The sequence below is a fragment of the Triticum dicoccoides genome, chromosome 4B (assembly GCF_002162155.2).
Source record: "Triticum dicoccoides isolate Atlit2015 ecotype Zavitan chromosome 4B, WEW_v2.0, whole genome shotgun sequence".
Classification (NCBI taxonomy): Eukaryota; Viridiplantae; Streptophyta; class Magnoliopsida; order Poales; family Poaceae; genus Triticum; species Triticum dicoccoides.
In genome coordinates this window covers 136,567,816-136,574,918 of record NC_041387.1, presented here as the reverse complement: position 1 = coordinate 136,574,918, position 7,103 = coordinate 136,567,816, and positions in this window count along the sequence as shown.

The following is a 7,103-nucleotide window of genomic DNA, read 5'->3' as shown; positions in this document are numbered from 1 at the left end:
CAACATAACCCTGTCCACCATGGAGCAATCTTCAACTTCACCTGCAACTAACAATGCTATAAGAGAGGCTGAGCAAAGCGGTAACATAGCCAAACAACGGTTTGCTAGGAAGGGTGTCAAAGGTTAGAGGTTCATGGCAATTTGGGGAGACTTGAAGAACAAGTGATAGGAAGCGCAGCATAGCGATAGAACGAAGCAACTAGCATAGCAATGATAGTAGTGAGATCCAGGGTAGCGGTCATCTTGCCTGAAATCCCGCAAGGAAGAAGAATGAGCAAAACAAGTTAAACATGGCATTGATGCGAAATGCATACAAACATCAAGCAAACACCTCAAAACAAGGATGCAACATGATAATATGAAACTACATGCAAAATCAAGCAAGTTTCATATAGAGCACACTCGAAACGGAGCAACGGTTCAACACACACTCCAAACAAGATATGACAACAATCTGTCCGTAACAGCAACTAGGCATCTTGCAAGCATCAAAACACCATGCTACAACACCTCAAAATAAGAACAATAGGCATGGGCATGAAGTACAGATAAAGAATGACAAAACATGGACACTGAGCTATCTCCAGAAACAAATAGAACATGCTCAAAAGGACATGGCAAGATTGCAAATTATAACAGTTTCAGGCTTAGCAGAAACAACATCAGGTTGCAATGTTTAGAGCTATCAAACAACATGTTACATGAACTTATCGTGGCAACCAAAGGCATGGAATGAATCTACTAATTGCATATAACAAAAGTCCCTTACTGACCATGAGCCAAAAAGGATCAGAAGATATAATGGCACCCATGTAAACATGGCAAATAATATGACAGATTCATACATGGCAGAAACAACAATAAGTAGGCATGTTGGTGAGCTTGAACCACTCACCACAGAGCAATACATGGCATGACAGGGTTACCCATAGTAAGAATACATGTTTGAGAAGGTAAGCATGGCAAGAACAAGTTTATAGGGTGCATGGATCACTAGCAACAACCATGGAAACATTGAACTTAATGTTAACAGGCGGACAACAACATTATTTAGCATGTTTGGAGCAAGATAACAACATGTTACAGCAGGCTAGAAATGCAACCAGGGGCATGAATGGATAGATCATGACATGTATAACAAAATATCCTTAGTGAACATCTCCAGATTATGCATAAAATGACTTGTAGAAGCAGGTGAACATAGCATCATAATATAACAGAATCAGACTAGCAAAACAGTAACAACAAGTACCCCACTTCACGAGCTCGATGCACTCACTACAAGAATCACAAAAAATACATGGATGGCACCACTGTGTAGATGGCATGATGTAGTACAAAACACATGTAGAGCTCATGCTCATAGGATGCACACATCACATGCAACAAAAATGACAAATCACCAAGTTATAACAGTTTCAGCAGATTAACATCATATAGCACTCTAACAACGATGATTCAGGCATCAAGATGGATCCAAACAAACATGGCACAATGGAATGAAATGTAGATCATCTCACAATGAACATTTTGGCATATCACACGCAACAAACCGAGCAACACACATCAAGTTATGGCAGGTCAAAGTATGCACCAGAATGATGAATTTTAGGGACTCAACAGTTTTCTAGAAAAAAACAGACAGGCGACGAAATGCTAAAAGAGGCCTAGGGCGCGGGATAGGGGGGCGGCGCTCACCTTGCGGCCCAGAGTGCCGGCTCGGTGTTGGGCTGGACCACGGGCCCACGTGCGCGAGGGGAAGGCGGCCCACGAGCGGGCGCTAGTCCCCCTCCCGCTCGAACAGGGAGGAGGAGGCCATGGCAGGGGACGCGGCGGCGCCGGAGCGTGGGGAGGCCCGGAGAGGGCAGGGGCAGGTCCGGCGCGCGGCAGAACGGACCGATCCGGCCATGGGGGGGCCGGATCCGGCCGGTGGAGGGGTCGCTGGCGCTGCCTCAGAGCTCCGGCGGCGGCGGCAACCTGCGAAAGAGAGAGAGGCAGGTGGGGATTAGAGAGCGGGGAAGATGGGGAGGAATAGAAGGAGGACGGCGAGGTGGCCGGTGACCTGGGGGTGCGGCGGAGGACGGCGAGATGGCGGCGGCGCGAAGCGGCGAGGGGGCTCCGGCGGGGAGATCCTGATCCCATCGGGTCGACCGGCAGGAGCAAGGCTCGGGGTCGGGCGCTCGAGCGCGGGCGGCGCTCGGCCCGGATCCAGCCCGGGGTGGGCCTCGGATGGGTCGGCCGGGCCTTGGGCGGCACTGGGAGGCCAGGGGGTGCGTGGCAGCCCTTGGTTGGCTGCAGGACGACGGCACGGCGGCGGCTGGCCAATGGCTGAGCGCCAAGTGGCGCCTATGAGGTGGCCGGCGGCGGATCTGGAGGGGGAAGGCGACGGCGCTACCCCCCAGGTGGGAGGAGGCTGGCGGTGTGCGGATTTCGAGGAAGGGGGATTGGCTGCTGCCAAAAATGGAAGGGATGCTTCCTTTTATAGGAAAGGGAGGCTAGGGTTAGGGGTTTTGCTCCATTTCAGAGTTGTTCGATCGCCATCGGACGGTCCGGAGTGGAGGGGGTAGGTAGGTAGGCCTAATGGGCTGTGTAGATGAGTTGGGCTGAGAGGAGAGAAGAGAAGTGAGGCCCGACGACTGTTCCGGAGACCGAAACGTCCGACGAAAATACCGGCAACGGTGTCGCTATATATTTAACGGTCGGGCTATCAGACGAGCTCCGAATGCGGCGAAACTTGACAGACGGTCTACCTACACTATAATAGGACCGCACGCCAACTCTCAACCCATTCGGAGAACATTTTTATGCCACTTATAAAATAATATTTCGGAGGTGCTGCGGGCGCGTGTGAGAGTGTCGGACTCGGAACGGACAACGGAGAGAACCGGTGGAACCCGAATGGATGCTAGTTTTGAAAAACATGCAGATGTAATGCAGATGATGACATGAGAAAAATGCAACACGCAAGCACATGACATGGCAACAACAATGAATAACTGGCAGACACCTGGCGCATTGAATCCGGGGCGTTACAATTTGTATCTTTTACTATTTCTCAGGCCCCCTCGTAGATAGGATCAATCGGCTGTTCGAAAACCACCTAATTTTTTATGGTTAAGAGGTAAAACTAGTTCATGCACTCGAATCTAGTACTACTTGGTTCAAACAAGGAAGAAAGGGGGTGGGGTGGGGGAGGATTTGTTACCTGAATCTAGGACTTGGTTGAAAGAGGAAATAATGGGGGCGAAAAGTAGCAGAGACTGGCTATCCAACTGGTCTCTAGGTCTAATAGGAAAATAAAGGGAAACGCAGTACAAACTCAATATAAACCCGATCTATTGGTTGAAAAAAGGAAAGAAAGTGGGGACTGGGGGACAAGTCAACAGAGTAAGTCCAGCACTAGATTTCTAGCCTCACACAGTATAAGGTGGCTATACCGAACAAAAATGGGACCAACCCAGATATCATGTTCTGATGTTTGTTGCCCCGAGCCACTCTTATGTAATGCCACTAGTAAAATGTAGCAATCGCACTGTTAAAAGTAAGGACACGTTAAACCAATGTTGTTTTCAATGTAATGCCTCCAGTAATATGAATCAATGGCAATTTTTTAAATGTCCTGCTAAATTTCCCATTAAGATAAGTTGGTTCTTTTCGTTAGAAATGCAACTGTGCTGGTCCGCCTACTCTCCCGTGCCCAAAGTAATGTCGTATTTAACGGTTGTCATAGTTAATCCTAATGCCCACACTAATATCTAGCAATGCCACTGCTTTAGAAATTGCTACTGTCCTTGTAGGATTTCCATTCAGATAAGGAACATGCTTCTTTTCATTTGATGCATGTTTCATCACTTGTTAGTCGCCCTCCTTTCCACCTTTTTTGTGCAAACAGAGATATACATTTCACGCTCGATCTTAGTTGAACTGCACAAATGATATCCAAATTATAGTTGAACATTCCAGGAGCTTCACAACCAACCTTGATGTTGCTCAATTTTATTGCAACTAATGAAGAAGAAGCTTTGTGGGTTTCGTTTTCTGATGGAAATGGAACCGGGGCTGGAGAAGAAGCTGCTAGCCCATGGGACATTGCTTCATTTTAGGTGAACTGCACCAAAAGGTCCCATGAATTGAATCATCCATGTTGGTGACTGAAAGAGCCAGCTTCAGCATCCTAGTCTAAGCACCCCTGGCCTCCATCCTAGCGACGCACGGTACACCTCGTTAGCCACCTGCTCGACCCTAGTGTCACTGATAAAATGATGTAATAATACAGTTAAAATAGAGCGAGTGTACTCTCTATCATTTCATTTCCAATGTAGATAAAGAAAGTGCTTCTCTTTGTTAATGTATGTTTCATCAACTAGTCCCATTGTTATTGTTTAAACGTTTCTGCAAACTGGGGTGCTTAATGTTAGTTGATCTGTACAAAAATAGAGATTTGAATGCCTCAAGGTGCCTCCTTGTACTACCACTATACACTGATTTTCATCACTGGCAGAAGGTGTATCTGGGAGACTTGGGATGATTTCCAGTATGAGGCGTACCGTATGAGGCGTCGCAGGGCCCATCTCGCCCTCGCAGCATGGCATACTATGATACTACCGCAATATTTTCTTCTATTTATTTTGTGTGTTTCATCAACTAGTGACACTATAATGTAATCATGCTTTTCATTATCTGTGCAAACAGGGTTATTCAGCTGCATTTTGGTGGAACTGCACAAATGTATGTATGGAACCGGCATATATGCAGAGTGCGAGGTGTGCCAAGTAAAAAATACCGACACCAACCATGCCGCATGCACGCATTGGCATCCACCACCACCAGTGGGATGTGTGGCGCTCTATGTGGAAGGATCTTTCTCGGCAACAAATCCTCTAACCAAATACTAGTAGCTTATATTGGCTGCTTTCTAGGGAGTACTCTTTTCTGAAAGAAGCACCAATCTATTTTTTTGTTTGTACACTGTGTCACAACTTTGACCCAAAGGTCCAGAGCTATTTTAGGGTGATTGATGTAGTACTCGGAGACTGATTGTAAGCATGATTTTCATTAGCTGTCACACTGATTGTAAGCATGAGCAAGTGGAAGATTAGGTAGTGCGAAGCTTACCTTAAACCCTACGCTGCCGTTGAAACGAGGCAAGCATCAAGGGAACCGTGGAGAACGGTAGGGAAGCGACGTCGCGCCATCCGGCCTCCTCTTGCGGTGGGAGAACGAATACTCCTGTGGGTCCGGCTGGCTTTGCACCCTCACGAATGGCACACCATACTCGATCAATTCGTTATCCTCTGGGTGCTCGACCTTCGACCTGTACGCCCACCGCCTCTGCCTGACTGTCTCCTCGGGCGAATCTGTATGCTCCATCGCCAGAGGAGATATTCGATGAACTCGGAGGACTGCGGTGTGACTGCCGCTGAGGAGTACATGTACATCACCGCCCTCATTGCCGCCGTCTCGCTCTTTCGCATACATTTCCACATGGCCTCCACCATCCGCGAAATCTCCCACTCATTGTCAAACCAAGTAAGGATCTCCTTCAACATGGCTAACTTTGCCTGGTCGCCACCGGCGATCTGCCTGATTCGCTGCTGCATCCTCTCCATAGATGTCCTTCTGAGTGGTTCGGTGCTAGCTTTGGAAGATGGGAGGAGAGACGGTGGTCTTGCAATAGAGAAGAGGGAGAGGAGAGACAATGGTTTTGGAATGTAGATGATGGAGAGGAGAGGAGGTGGTTTTGCAATGGAGAAGATCACAAGAGGGAGAGGCGAGACAGTGGTTTTGGAATGGAGATGATGGAGAGGAGAGGAGGTGGTTTTGCAATAGAGAAGAGGGAGATGAGCGTGCGGCAACGATTTAGGATTGGACGAGAGGGCCGGCGCGCTGTGACTGGATCAAAATCAAAATCAATTTACCCTTCAATTAAGAAAGCGACCCCACATTAACTAGTCTCCCTTTTATTCTGGGTCATAATTGACCATGATTTTCGCACATAAAATATATGTTATACGTTTCAAAAATAATTTAATTTGAAAGTACATTCAGATACGAACCAAACGATACAATTTTTGTTGACATGCATTCACATTTTGCTTGTCAAATATAGTACATGGTCAAACTTTGACCAAAAATAGGCAAAACAACAAAAAAATACTTCCAAGACCAGCGCCGCTCTTCCGCTCTCCTCCTCTTAAACCACCGCCGGTCCTCTCCTGTTCCAATCTAAATCCAGCGCCGCTCCTCTCCTCTTCCATTTCAAAACCACCGCCCCTCATCTCCTGTTCCAGTCCAAAACCAGCATCGCTCCTCTCCTGTTCTAACCCAAAACCAGCGCTACTCCTCTCCTCTTCCATTCAAAAACCACCGCCGGCGAGTGAAGGTGCCGTGGAGAAGTAGGTCGATGGAGGAGTACAACCGATACATGAGGATCGCAGACGGAGACCCTGTGAAGCTAGCTAGGATGTTGGAGATACAGTCTTGGTCTAACAACAAGGAGGAACTAGCGGCGACAGCAACATCCATGGCCAAATATCTGCAACAGAGCGAAAAGGCAGTGATACTCCTGGAGGGAGTCGCGCGGGAGTACATAGAGCTGCTCCTCTGGGCCATGGAGCAAACAGATTCATCGAATCCGATTGTGAGGGAGCGGTGGTTGGAGTATCGATCCTAGATGGTGCATCCACCAGAGATTGAAGGATCGAGAATCTACAGGGTGCCGTTTGTGAGGGTGTCGTGCCAGAGCGAGCCGGTGGAGTCTTCGTCGGCCGAACCCAACTGCAAGAGGAGAAAAGCAGTTGGCCCGACGACGCTTCCCAGCCATCATCTCCCTCGCCGTTCACATCGTCTCACGGGCGGCTGTCTGCCGCCGAGGAATAGGAGGGGACTGCCCCCCAGCCCAATAGTCGGGAAGGTTGTAAATTTTCAGGAGGAGCTTAGGGTTGTCATTATTTGCAGGTTGTGAATTGTGTTTTGTGTTGTGTATTTTGAGAGTACTTTCAGATATGAATGTCTTTTGAATTTCAGATTTGCAGTATTGAACATATGAAGTATTTTATGAATACTAGAGATCTATTTTTAGCACTTCAAAAATGTAGTTTCAT